Source organism: Platalea leucorodia (assembly GCF_965183815.1).
Source record: "Platalea leucorodia genome assembly, chromosome: 8".
NCBI lineage: Eukaryota > Metazoa > Chordata > Aves > Pelecaniformes > Threskiornithidae > Platalea > Platalea leucorodia.
In genome coordinates this window covers 50,209,959-50,225,449 of record NC_138830.1, presented here as the reverse complement: position 1 = coordinate 50,225,449, position 15,491 = coordinate 50,209,959, and positions in this window count along the sequence as shown.

Below are 15,491 nucleotides of genomic sequence, written 5' to 3'. Positions count from 1 at the left end.
GTTAAAATGTATATTTCAAGTAGTTTTAAAGTTTCACAGAAGTCTGTTTTTAACCAATTTTATTTGACTTTCCATTAAATATTTTCTTTAATGACTAAGATGCATGCACATGAAAAACTTGTAAATTATAGTTAACTGGGAGTGGTTTCAAATATTTTGGAGAATAGGATGAGAAAACCTGTGTGGGAAAATACTGCATAGTAGTTGTTAAAGAGAAATATTCACACCTATTCCAGCTGCTGGCTGCAGATGTTTATACACATCAAATATTATTCCGTAAGACTTTGCTCTCTGTTTCTTTTGCTTTTACACTGCAATAAGATTTATTTTTTTAATCCTGAGATTTTGCCTTTTTCTCAGCAAAACCTGAAGGGCAGGAAAGAGAAAAATCCATAAGTGATATTATCTCAGCACTCCCTGTTCCCCTGTTTTGCTGCATAGGTTTTGAGTAGCACATACACAAATTAAAAGTGTTTTCCAAAAGAAGTGTTTTCCAAATACTTTTAACAGGCAAGATTTCAGAAGGATACAGCATATTGTAGGAAAAATAATAATAAATACAATTGTTTCAGGAAGAGCCCTGATGCCTGTTTAGCTACCACAGAGAAATCACACAACTTTGTGTATTATGTTCACTGCTTATTTATAAAGAAATAATCTGCCATTGCCTGTATACTTACTAATGTTGATCTACAGCTATTGCTGTGCTACAGTCCCAGTTTGACTTCCCTCTGACCTTTTTTTAACTGGTATAATTCCATCAGTTTGACTGGAGTAGCTCCTAACTTAAATAGAGTCACTAGCTAAAGCTGAGGTACAAATGGTGGATACTTGCAGCTCTTACAGGAATAGAGTGAGTTGAAGTGCACAAATAAAACTTTCTTGACAGATAGCATTTGTGCAATGAAAGGAACATGCCATTTATTTAGTTTTTGCTGCTGTCATAGGATGTGAATTTTCTTCCACCTCTTTCTGTGATGTAATACTCTATAAAATAAACCACCTTTGCTGTTTCACACCAACAGTCCCACTGAATTCAGTACTATTAGGTATGTGAGAAAAGCTAGGTGAATTTGACTCTCATTGATTCTGACATTAATGGGACACAACCTCAAAGTGGAGAGAAAGAATACGAAATAAGAAAAAGTATAATTTCTAATCAGAAATAAGCATGTATAAACATTCCATTAAGGCACAAAGACAATGAATGTGTCATATTCAATAGGAAATGAGGGGAAAATATTACATTCAAGTGAGAATTTTGCAATACATATATCATGCAGATAGTGTGTCAGAAGGAATTTATCCAACTGATCATGAAGCTAGCAGATAAATCACAATCCATGACAATAGGCTTTATTGTTCTTCACAGAGGTTCCCATGTATTATTTTCCATTATTTCATTGGAACAATCCTCTAAACTTGTACAACAATAAAAACATTCCAGTTGAACCAGATGGAAAAATCAGATTCCTATCCATGGTATTCATAGGACAGATACTGCAACATCATCACAACACACACACACTTGTGTATGTAAGAATGTGACATCCTCTAGGATAGCATGTCTAGATTTATGGCTTTTAAAGTAAAAAAAGGCAGTTATTTTTAAGTAGTTAAAGTGGTTATAGTCGTTAAACATATTAGAAGGGGACAAGCACTGTATACTACAGCGACTGCCGCACACACAATCTTAAATTTGCAGTGTAAAATTTCAACACGTGGAAATATTGCAGAATCTTAGCATCAAGAGTAGGTGCTGTTCAATAATATGCCCAATGTATTTTTCTTCTGTCTTGTTTACAAATTGGTCAGACCAACTTGTAAAGAACTCTGTTCTTTTACCTAATGTGCGATCTGTAGTAACATTCTGTTCCTCAGTTTCCCTCTCTGTGAGAGGTGGGACAACTGGTAGCTACCTCTCTGTCAAGAGACAAGAAGCACCTGTGAGACACAGGAACGCTTATGGATCAACTCCTTTGAAATCATCTGACAAATGAGTCTTTGTGAAGAGTTAACAGCTCAAATTGCTTTGGCTTGGCACATATGGCAGCTGGGATGTTTCTGTTCCCTGATGAGCTTGACTCCGCGGAGCAGGACTAGCATGAATGCTCCATTATTACTAACTCAAGATACATTCAATACAAATCTCTCCGCAATATTAACTCAGAAGTCTGCCTTTGGGCAAACATGACTTTCTGTAGGTTTATTTTAAGTGGTGGCAAACTAATGACAATTGAAGTCCTAGTATACACCTTTCAGAACTGCAGAGACTTTTGCTGTATTCCCCAAGCACTAATCAGAGTTCATGCAAATATACAATGAAGAAATAGACACAAGTTCTCTTAGCACATATTTGCATCTTAACATGCGTATAGCAAATAAAAAACGCAAAGATTTTAAACTTTAAATAATGCACTGCCATCCAGCTTAAATGTTTTTAATCCCTTAGAAGCCATTTCCTTTAGCTTAAAACCATGGGAATTTGTCTTTTCTCACTTGCCAAAGCCACAGTACAGAGCAACCATCAGAAAGTAATTAACACTGTCTGTCTTTTCTGATTAAATTAAACAGATGTAAGGTATAGGTCTAGGGTAGAGGTTGAACTCACTAAATGAACCTCATTTAAAACAATAGAGCTGGTATCTTTCACCACGTTAATTTATTAATGAAGAATTTTTCCTTGTTCAATTCTATCTTAATGCGAGAGCAAACACAGTTACCTTCTTATCATGATCATTATCTCTTATCCATTCGTAATTTTTAAATAACAAGAAAGAAGAATGATCGTAAAACAGAAATTTAAAAAGAACAATTCAAATCAGATATGAGTGAAAATTCTGTGCACCTCCTGTATAGGTGCAAGAGCGCACACAGACACCTGTGAGCACTGCACCCTTCCATATGTTGTATCTGTTGAGAGTACCGCCTCTGAACTGGGTTACAAAATCTCACCAATGAGTAATTTTTGAATGCATGGTAATGTGGCAACAATCTATGCCACATTTTTAACTGTCTCCACAGGACAGAAGACAAAATGCTTTAGCGTGGGCTGAGTCTCTACTGTATCTCCAGTTAATCAGCATGCACATCAGTCTAACCTAACTGCCTAAGTATCAGTCACTGCCATTGTCTTGCAAATAAAGCACCTGAGCAGTCAGTAAGGGTTACTCAGTTCTACTCTTTTAAACACACTTTTTGTCATATACTGTGTTGGAAAGAACATAATCATGGAAACCAGAAGTACTTACATACCTCATTGAATTGTATACTATTTGAACAGATGGGAAACTTAACAGCACTAAAGACTGCAGTGTCTTTATTGTCATATGTTTTAGGTGTAATTTAACATTTCAGCACAGACATCCGTTATTATAACATGGTAGCTACTATGAGCTATAGTTCATTTCAACTTTTGAGTATGCCAAGCCTGCTTCTACATGTGATAAATGGTGTAAAGTGTTTTCCAGAAATGCTTTGCTTCAAGGTTATAGTTTTTGCTAAGTGACATGAGTTAGCAAGGGGATTGCCAGAGGATCATAAGGTAAAGAAGGAAATCATGTCAATAAACCACTTTCACTTTTCCTACAGGACACTGATAATGACCTTACTGTTACAATTGTGCTGTGTGTCCTATGCAGGAGTATGGATCTGTGTTACACACGAGTAGAAAACCACTTACGCAGAATGACTGGACTTTCCACAGTATCACCAGCAACGTTCCCCACCAGCAACAGCTATTTCCCAGTCTTAATGTAACAGCTTGTCGGGTGTGCTGGGTGTGCCGGAGAAGGCTTGTGGCCAAAGACCTGGCTGCACTCCAGCAGTTCCTCTCTCCAGCAGCATTCTAACCACATTTCCTTGCCAACAAGTTTCTTATGCCATTACATGAAGAAGGAGGGAAGGGAAGGCTGTGCTGCAGGCCATTAGCAGCAGGTGTGGCCCTAGAGTCTAACAGGCATAATTTAGAGCATCTTACAGTTTCTTCTAAACAATTCTGGGAATCCCTTGGGGACCCCACCTGTTCTAAGGGAGAACAGTAGTGGCTTACAGTAGTTTTGCCCCTTTCCGCTTAGGTTTGCCAAACGGAGTTAATGTATTTGAGTGTCTGGCTCTGTTCTTAGGCATTTATGAGACATGGTATATTTTGGTCACATCCAACTAAGCTGTTTATCTCCATGGGAATTCTTTAAAAAACAGCAGGAAAACAGGTAGAGAACTTATCTAATTTGTTCCCTGATGAATCTGGGAGAAAAGATTATGCTTTAAAGCTTTAATAAATGAATAGAGATAATTTGAAAATCAGATCACTTTATGATTCCATAATCTTTCAGAGTTAAGTCATGTTTATACAATCAACCCCACAGAAAATGGCCAGAAGAAGCCATCACAAGAAGTGACTTAGAATTTTTCAAAGTTTTTGTCAATGTTACATGTTCTGTTCACTTTACTTTAGAAGTCGATAAACTCCAAATTTTTTGTTAAGCATGCATTTTTTTTGTATCCCATGTTAGCATGATCCAGTTGGCTGTGGTAAATGATAATCCTTGTTCTTAATCTTGAGAGACATGTATTTGGAACTGAAGGAACAGAATTCCATTATCTGTACTTTGGTGAGACATGAAATATAATCCAAATCAATTAACCTGGCTTACTTTAAAACAATAAAGTCTTTTGTCTTCAGTCAGTTGTCTTCAGTCAGTTGTTCTGTGGAAAAAAATAGTTACTTAATGTAAGGTTGGTATTTATCTGAAAGCTGATAAGTGACTATCCTAATATTCAGGACAACAAACTGTAGATGAAGAGGCTTCAGGTAAGCAGTACAGTGCAGTTTATATGTCTTCTAGATAATGTTATCATAATGCTCATTGAGGACTAAGAAATGTAGCTCCTCCAGATTGCTCGCAATGACTTGCAATACCATAGGGAGACAACACATTTAAATGCTCTCAGTCTCCTTGCCACAGCATCAATAAATAATTCTCTGAGCAGAATTCACATTATACTTTGCTGTATTACAGTTTCATACTTACATTTTATCTCAGACACAGCTCAACACCTTTTCTGAGTCCTCTCAGCTGTCTAAATTCAAGTATTTTGGGCCTCACTTTTCTTGATCTGCCCTCAGATAACAAGTATTCTGATGTCAACATAAGCTGCTGGTACCTTTCGGCAACTGGATTGAAATCTCTCTCCTTGTTGTTAATTTTAAGACGCTGTGCGCATGTTTTGTTGGTTCTGTGACTTCGAGGATCTATGTTTGGATTGGACTCTCATTTTCAGATTCTGTCAAAGAGCTTCTAGCACAAAGCAGTTACTGGCAACTGACAAATACCAACCCTCCCTTGCATCTGCATTTCCAGAAATCATCATTCCATTTGGAGCTCAGTAAGCAGCACAGGACACATTTCCCTTTCTTTAACTAGCTGCAAGTGAAGGCCTGAAAAGATGTCTTGATTCTGCTAAAAGCAAGGTTTATTTGCATGGCAAAGGGACCAAAGGGAATCATAATGGCCTTTGTAGCAGAAAGAACTTCAGCAATAGAAGGAGGGTGAACGGATCAATTCTATATGGCAGAAGCTGTATTGTGGAGAGCGGAAGGGACGTGTGCAAGTGGCCTGTGGGAGTGTCAGAACAGAAGCTTATATTAAAAAGTCCAAATACATATTGCATGGAGAGGCATACTAAACTCTGATGCTTTCTTTTATGTCCAACAGAAAAAAAAAAAAAAAAAAGACAAACTTTGCTAGAATTCAGGTACTTTGTGGAAGCAGGAAAATTGTGGGATGATGGTGTCTTAGAGTCCCAGGGACACTCAGAACTACAGAGGATAGTTTTTATTTAAGAGCAAGCCTGGTTATTTAGTTGAAGTCTTTTGCTTCAATTTTTTCTTGGAGCCCTCAATAGTTGAAAATGTTCTCTACATCACAAGGGAGACCGGACTTCATTGTACAAACCGAGCAGTCTTACAGCCTTACATGCACTGATTTTGCAAGGCATAAAGTTCTAGGCTATGCTTTGCTGTCACACTGGAAAATGCCTATTAAACATTGGCTTTGAGACCTTTAAGCTTTAAGAAATAATTTCTAATACATTATGTTTACATGTAGTTTGCAGGTAGGTTTGCAAATGGTGGGCCAAATCCATATGTTGCTCTTGCACCACAAGTATCTGTGGTGCATCCCTGAATCTTGTAGTTAAGAAACTTGCAGCTTAGTTTAGTGCTCATTTAAATGACTCACACTCATGCAACTAACACTAAATTAAACCCTAAGTTTGGAGGTAAAGCAATTATTGAGGTACCACCCCTGGGACTCAGCAGCTTCTGGATTATTTCAAGACATAGGTTAGCAGGAGGCAAATGCAGTTCACCACTGACAATGTAAGATGGCTCTGGGGAACATGCACTAAATGGGAACATATCCAGATGTTGGACTCCCAGATGTGTGCGTCATTGTGGAATAATCATCCAATCAATCAATTTGTGTAAAAGCAGGAATGAAAAGAAAAGGCAAACAATATATAAATGTGAGTTGGAAATTGAAATTCAATGGACTGTAAGGCACAAAGATGGTCCTGTCAGTGTACAGGACACTGGCTGTATCATGTCTGGGAGGCTCTATGTAAGAAAGTCAGTGTTATTAGACAGGGAAAGGAAGGCAAAATTTAGCTTCTCACTTGTGTGTTGATGTGTAACAACAGTAAACAGGAATGAGATGTGCAACACATGAACGACCGTCTGTCCAACTTGCTGAAAATCAGATCCTTTCTTTGTTTACAACTGTGCCACAGAATCACCATAGATTAATGGCGTTTAGAAATCACCTCTTCCGCTCTGTATTTTTGTAATTGATTTTTTTCTAATTTGTGTTTTCTCAACCCATTGCAGTCACATTCAATATGATATAAATACAAATACTTGTAGTTTAAAGGATGTATAAACAAAAATGAACGAGGGAAAAACACTATGGTACTTTCCTTGACCTAACATTTACACAGAAAGTTTTTAATTTTGACATGACTAGACAGATACCAAATGCCAAATGATCTTAACTAACATCAATACACAATTACCAGTCTTTGTAATTAATCAGGGCAGAAAATTGGAGACAAGGGCATAACACAGGCTTCTCTCAGTCTTAATGTCCACTCTGCAAAAGTATAAACTTTTTCCCTACTCTTTGGACAATTTTCAAAATGGCTCCTGCACAATTCAAAGATGACAATTACTATTGTTGCCATTCATTCAAAGATCTGTCATTCTTTGAAACCCTGTCATTATTTATTTTCAAAGGCAGGAAATACTAATGAGGTTTGATTTCATCAGTCTCCATGAGACTACTTGCATATCATTCTCTTCACAAGATAGACTCACAATACGTGTTTATTTTCTGAAATATAAACTTAGATGTAAACTTGAGAAAACAGTAGCTGAGAGACGATATCCTTAAACGGTCCTAATATTGTGCTAAAGGTACTCCAAAAAAAATCCTCAGCCCAGCCATATCATTGCAGCCTATTTCTGGATTTATGTAAAATCACATATATGCCATTTCAAGCCAGTGGAATAGAAACACACGTTCTGTTTAAGAAACACTTTGGAGTCCTGGTATGATTGTATTTCAGTTTAAGTATTTTATATTTCTTCTGGTACAAAGTATAAAACAAAAGCTACATTTAATTTTCTTACCCCTCATGGAATTAATTAAAAGGCACCAGAGTTCAGTCAGCAAAATCTGAGATGTTTACTACTTGAAAATCTAATTAGAATTTTAAAAAAGGTGTTTGCAGTGAGTTACTATATTCGCAGCTGAACTATTTTGCTGTGCAGTTTTTTGTGTGAGAGAATCGTAGAAGGTTTTCGGAGTTCAAGTTTTTTACTGTTTTTCCACTGATATTTCGTATGGTCTTTCAGAATGACTCACTTATCACTCACCAGTGTGATTTAACATTTAACATTCTGACTGCTAATGTTTCTTAGTCCAATCAAAAAGGTCAGAGAACAATACATTGCTAAAAAGTCTGGTGTAATTAGGTTACTTGCAATGTAAATTATAGCTACTTGAGTTGAAATGAAATGTACTTAGATTGTTGTTCGCGTAGTAGTCATTACACATTTCTGAATTTCATCTTTTAAAATGTGGACTTAGTGTGTTTTTAGTTTAATAGCTGAAGGATTTTCCATGTGGCTGGTCCTATTGCACAGATTTGGCTTTAAGCTGGGATCAGAAGAAAAAACATAATCATGTATAAGAATTAATTACAGCTTTAGTGGATAAGCTAACTTTAAAAGATACAGGCAAATCTGTACTCATCAAATAGTGATTTTTTTCAAGCTGCTTTGCTGATTGTCTTTGTTGTGGGAAAGTATGAGAGACATTTCAGGAATGACAACCTGATGGCAAAGATAAGTACCAGGAAAGATTTGATCATGTCATTGATATTGATGGGAAAATATAACTCGGGTTTTCATGGGGATTGACTTGATGGGCAAGCTAAAGTGCATGTGTAAGGATTAGGCTTGTCAGTGGGAAACACTAAGTTTGGTCATTACACTTAGCTCGTTTACAGTACAAAGAGGTAAGTGAACATTTGTGAATCTTTGGTCCTTGCTGAATAAAACAGAATGATTTCAGTCAAACTGCCATCTTAGCTGTAAAATATCAGAGCTATCAGAAAGGAGCAGTGATTAGTGACTGCAGAATGATACAAATCCATCTGCATCTTGGGCACTGAGAAAGCATTGGGGTAGTCTGTCCAAACCATGAGACTACCATGGAAATGATCATATTGAATAATATGATTCCTTTTTTCAAAGTTAGTGAGGAAGTTGATGACTTTGGTGTATAAAACTACACAGAAGAAAAAATACTCAACTCATTGGAAAAACACATATGTAAACTGTCTGGTTTTCTTCATTACACGAAGAACTGAATAAAATTGTTCTAGCTGGCCGCTGCTCTGAGAGGTGAAGCAGAGACTGTATAACCCATGCTGAAAGGTTTCAGTGCTTTTAAACCATCTTTGAAATCTCCCAACTATGGTCGTCGGCAAGGGCTAGAGAGAATCTCACTCCAAAATAGTCAGCCTCAGGAAAGCTTCCCCAGTTATGCCAACCCCCCTTTCTTAAGATTTCTTTCTGTCTGTTCAGTCAGTGCTGCCAGTTGATGCCCATGTTCTGAAATAATCACTCCTAGCTTTTTTCTCCCGGAAGGGAGTCATATGATAGCTTTATGCTTAGTTGTCATAAGGTCTGCAATAAGGGAGTCTTCATCTCTCAGGTCTCAGGGCCCCGAAGAGTCTTCATCTCTCAGGTCTCTTTATGCCCCTACGCAACTGAAAAGGAGAAGAATGAGGGAAAGAATCTGAACCTTCAGCTATCTCTTAACATTCAGATTTATGAGTCACGTCACACCAAGGTGCAGCCCCATTTTGTTTACACCATACTCTCAATGCAATTCTTTCTGCTCAATCAATTGCAGAGTCATATTTCTCTGTTTCACATGCTATGTTATTACTGATTTTATTATAGCTCAGAAACATGTAATTATTTATGCTCTTAATATGGCCCCAATGGGAAGGGTATTCTGCACTGCTTGGTGTGTGTCATAGAAGCTGTAGTCCCCAGTGAATGCTCCATTTGTTATCAGTAATTATTCAGTAATGACAGAACAACAGTGGTGGCTTAATGCTCGAAACACAGAAGTATTTTTAATCCTTTCCAGTATAATAAAACTTCAGGATATAAAGAGAGTTCCTCAGTTCCATGCAAAGTTAGGTCTTCAAAACTGACAGGAACTTCCAGAGCCCATGGGCGTGCAGCAGTTTTGAAAACAAAGCTTGAGAAAAGGAACCTCAGTTTTCTGCTTGGGCCTGGTTATGTAGTTCCTTCTTCAGCCAGAACTCTAATTCAAGTCTGATTTGTGAGATATATATTTGAATTATTTCCCCAATAGGGACAAGGAAGTCAACACAATACTAGTGGTTTCTATTGCACAAGTAACTCATTTCTAAATCATGTACAAAAACTAGAGTCTTGGTTAAGCAGGCTGTTTAGTGTAGGTGCACCTAACTAATCACAGGAGAGTTCCTGTTCCTTAGTCAATGGCAGGGGGTCACAAACTAGTCCAGAGGATCTTACTGCCTCTGTACTCTTGCAAGTGCATTTGTACTCATGATTACAAAGAATAATGTCTAAAGATCAAAGTAAAAGGGTAATTTTCAACCTTGTAGTGCCCTACAGTGGAGTCAATTACATGAATAATTCAATATATCACAGGCATGCATTGTAAAACCCAGGCAGAGGAAGTACCTTTGTGATAACAGCCCTGCGTCAGCGTGTCTCTTTGCCCAAAGTGCACTGGGACTGAGAGCTTTTGCTTTGTTATTTTAAATCAGTGTTCTTTTTGAAGTTTTCAAACAGTTTTATCCTACAGATTACAGGAACAATGGTACCTGTGTTGCACTATATTACAGCAGCACTTTGAAGGGGTAAGCAAACAGCTGAGGAGTTATGTTCTAAGAAGGCATCAGAAGAAGACTGAATTTGGCAGTCATCTTCTCCAAGGTTTCCTTGTGCTCCTTTGCCTTCCCTGAAAACCAAGCAGATCAGTGGCTTCTGATCGCATTCCTGGAGATCCTTTCAGATTCACAAATAACCTAGAAAAGGCAAGAGGGAATCTCTGCTAACCCCATAACTGTGAAAACAGGTAAGAACCTTTATCTTAAAAAAACTATCCTACCTGTGTAAGATAAAGAGATCATATTAAATTTACTTCAGCTCCTCCTCTACACTCCTCTACCTTCATTTTAATCCTCATTGCTCATGTCTATATTTGGAATGTTGCACCAAAGCAATCTAGTGCTGTGGCACAAGAAAAAAAAATGCAAAATCATGAAGTTGTTCCTTTCTCTGCCTTATCCTGACTTTTGAGATCTTGGCATGCTGTTGACAGGCAGAAAGAATATGTAGTCAGATGTACCTTCTCTCCAAGAACAGGCGAATGAGCATGCTTTTCAGTTAAAGAAAAGGCTGGCCCAGGAAATTCCTTAATAAAAATAAAAAACTCTCACAAGCAAGGAAACAATTTTTTCTCTATAAGGATAAATTAATTTAAAACATGTTGTAGGGTGTGCCTCACATGCTCTAATGGGTATGTCAGACACATGACATTATTTAGTATTACACAGCACAAGGCATCATCTTTAAATCAAAGTGTTGGATGGCCCATATTTTTGCTTGACACGTAGCAGATGCCATTTGCTTACATAAATCTTCAGATGAGATTGTTAAGCTACAAGAATAGGCACAGTACTGAACACAGAATATTAGAGTGTGCTTTGCAAGAAAAGCTGTTCATTACCAGAAGAAAAAGAGCCTGAACTGTATCAATTCTAATGCCAGTCGTAGGCAACTCCATCAAGCAGTGCTCTCAAACTGTCATCCTTCTCTTTAAAGGAAGCTGAGGCAGGTGATGACGTTTACTTGAAGTGCTGGTTTATCTCCCTGGTCAAACTAAAGGAGCAGAAGTAAAGGCTTTTCCTCTCATCCTCCCTACCAGCTGGATCTTTATAAAGCTAGCCACAGTCTTTGAACATAATCTTCTTCCTTGTTCTCTTGGCATGTGCAAGAAAACTCCAGTTACTTGTAATCAGGAGCCAAATCTTCCAGTTCAAGTAAAGGAACGATATACAGGATAAACCTTTCAAACAGGAACTATTTGAGCATAGAAGGAGCAGAGCATCAACAGCATACAGCGTGCTAGATCTCATGCTGCAGTGGACTGAAGGGAAAATCAAAGTTCTGGGCAGTAGCCGTTCCTAAAGAAGCCAAGGAGATGGCAGTATTTTAGCAGAGGGATTAAATGTTGCTGTTAAAAAATGGGAAGTGACTGATTTGCGATTCTAGCAGCATCAAGACAATACTAGATCAGTGAAGAAGTGAAGCATAGCTGTGGCTAAAGGAGACGAGTACTTGTGTTCATGGTACTGAAGAGGTTGGCCAAAAGTCTTTTAAGCCTAGCTTTTGTGAGGCCACCCCATTGACCTCAGCTGGGCAGTAGAAGTGGTGCTGAAATGAAAATTCATTGCTGCTTCTTTTTGAAACTCTTTCTCCTAGAGTCATCCCCAAAACCACAAAGGTTTGTTCATTAATCAACTTTCATTAATAAGACTAATTTCCTCTTTTTTTGTCTCTTTTTTCCCCTTTCTTCTTCTACCTTTTTTTGTCTTTACAGGCATTGCCTCAGGCATTTGCATGTTCACTAATCTTTTCAATATTTGTAAAGCAAAAGTCATATATAACCTATGGGGAAGTACATACCCATTCATGTATTTTTTCAGGGTGAAGTACAGACCTTTTCTGAAATGGTGAAGAACCTTTATCCTGTACTAATGGTTATTACACATGGCACAGACACTCAATTGTACTCAGTTAGAGTGTGCTCCCAGTCGCTTCGCCAGGCACAGATTCAATGTTGACACTAAAGAGGGGAAAGAATGAGCACAGAGCGTCTCTAGGATGTTCTTTAAGATGGAAAAGAGAGGAAAAGCAAAGATAATGAAGGAAAAAAATAAGAAAGAATAAAGAGGAAAATATTAATAGAAAATGCAAAAAGAAAGCAACCTGTTGCGTAGAATTTGTTTGTACACATTATCCTTTTAAAAGAAACTGCTAAATACTCTTCACAAAGAGTATGAACACAACACTATATACTGTACATGTCATACAATAAACTTTTAAAAGTCCATTTCAAGTCCTTGCTAAAACAAGTTTAGCAGTCTACAAACAAGAATGCTTTTAACATTGCAACACCCACAGCCATTTTATAGGTCTTGTGGCTTGGATCTCATTCTTGTTGGGGGTTACTCCTTATTTCTTATCCAGAGTGTTTACATCTTTGTGGTGTCGGCAATACAGACCCATCTTTATAAGACCAGCAAGAAAAAACCAGCAATAAATCTCTGCAATGTGTTTTCAGTATGTCTATAAATCTGAAATATTTAAATGTAAACCAGTCCTTTTCCTTGAAAACTGTGGATTGAAGGATTGATTACAATATTTTTATTCAAGATGATCTGAACAAAGATGAGGCTAATATTTTTCCTTGAACGTAACCTTGAAATTAAGGAGCACTGTGCAAAAAAAACCCCCACTGTTTCATTAAAGGAATTGTTGGTGGTTTGTCACTATGGGACTGAAGCCAAAACCGTTCTTACACAAAGAAGTACAGTTCACTGATAAAATTATATAACCTGTGTGTTACAAAGACACAGTAAAAGGTTCAGCTGTTTAGATGAAAAAAATAAATAGGCACAGATAGATCTCTCTTCTATGTCTGTGCTCATCATCTTAAATGTAATGTTATTCAGACAGGTGAATACAGATTCCTGTAAGTAACCTGTAAGTAGTTTGGGAGATTTTGTACAATTGGACATCTGTGCTGTATTTTTTTGATGAACTGAGATTTTAATCTCCTATTTTGATAAATGATAATATTTTCATAACAGTGCGATCCCCAAAGGATCAAAGATTCATTGTGTTAAGCACCTTTAGAGTGTTCAGCACTTTCTAGAGTCAAAAATACTTTTTGCCCAACAGAGATCTGACTGAAAGGATGGGACCTGAGACAGAGTGATAAATAGGTAACTGGGGTTTGAAAGGCAGGAGAAAGACAGACCCATACAAAGAAAACTACAAAGCCAGGTGGATTTGAATGAATCAACAGCTTCAGACTGCAACAATCTAGAGTGACCAGAGAAGAGGTAGAATTACCTGGGTTGTCAGTCTCTTCTGATCAACGAAGTGCTGAATCTAACAAAGGTGGAAGTGGATTAATACAGAGATTGAAAGAAACAATAGAGATTTTGATAAAAAAAAAACATTCAAGGTCAAAACGTGTGTTTTAATTAAGAGTGGTAGCATCCCCTCATGGTTTGCCCTCTCTCATCTCTGTGTCAGTACCTGACTGCCATGAATTCCCTTCTGATGAGCGTATGTTTTGGGACACTCACCACACAGTAAAGCCATTCTTTCTAAAATGACTCTACTTCATATAATCCTTTCATGAATGAGAAACACATTACATCATCTCTTCTCTGAGGCATATACCCTAGAGTGTGTGTGTACCTACCTTCCAAGAGATATTATTATTCCCAGTGCAAGATTCTAGTAAAAAAAAAGGCTGTGTTTGGCTATCTCCTCTGAACACCAGCATTTTTTACTTCATCTGCTCGACACACTAATTGTTCAGTCAAAATACAGGTTAGTCACTTGTCCTTGGCCCTGGTCTTGTGAGCACCTGGTAGAGATTTTGGCAACAAAGGAGGACACACAGGTCCCAATTTTTCGCACTTAACTTGAGGCAACCGCGTCATATGTATGAGTTAGGTCTGTAGCATGTACGTAGGCTGCCTATATGAATAATACATAGACATTTTCAGAGGTCAAGTCAGCCCACCGAAGATCTGGATACGGGCCACTATGGCGTTCCAGTTTTCAAGAATTTTTACAACAGCTTCAAAATATCAATGCAGAATTCATAAGCTGCACAGACAGATTCCACAAATAGTCGCACAAGGCCAACCCACACACCCAAATGGATATTTCCCAGCTGCTGGAGTGAGTGGGGTCCCCTGCTGCTATCTCTATCTGTCTTAGCAGCTGGGAAGGAGCTTCCTGCTGCTTCAAGGGCAATTGGTCCTTTTTTCCACTTTTAGGATGGAAAGAATGAAAGATTCCTAGAACATTCTCACTATCTGAGAAGGGTCCCTAGCTGCCAATATTGCAAGAAGAGAGTAGGTCTTACTCTTTGGGTGAAGAACCATCAATGACCTTGTGTTATATTGTGCTGCTTTAATTTGATTTAATGGGGACAAGAAAAGAAAAATGGAAGGGAAAACGAGAGTTAATATTGAACATAAGTATTGATGGTACTGTAGAGGAGCTAGCACCTAAATTCAAGCATCCTAACAAATGGAGTTAATTGAATAAACAATTTTTGTGACTATCATGGGTCAAATCCTGGAAAAACACATTAGCAGATATGCTTATGCCAGCATAAACATTTAAGTAAATCATTATGTATTATTACAATAGCATTGCATTTGAACTGAAGTTGTTAGAAATCCCCTTCAGATTAATAAATTTTATTAATTTATAACCCAGTTATTCTTAATAGCAATTACGGCTTTTTGCAACCACATTCACATTAGTCAGCTTAGAAATACAAATATTTCTAATTAGCAAAATGGCAATAAATGTAAAAAAATCTGCATATTAGGTTAGCAGCTGTAGGTGTGTTTTTCTCTCAGCTCTGAGCTGTGTTGCTACATTAGCTTTCAGAATGATTGCATATAGTAGATTGCCAGGAGATTTGCTCTACATACAGTTGTACAAGTGCTTCTGTACTCCAGAAAACAAGAAATGACAGGAATATGTTGTAAAGATGTATCCTGTCTGTTGGGAGGTTTTTTACTACACATACATTTAG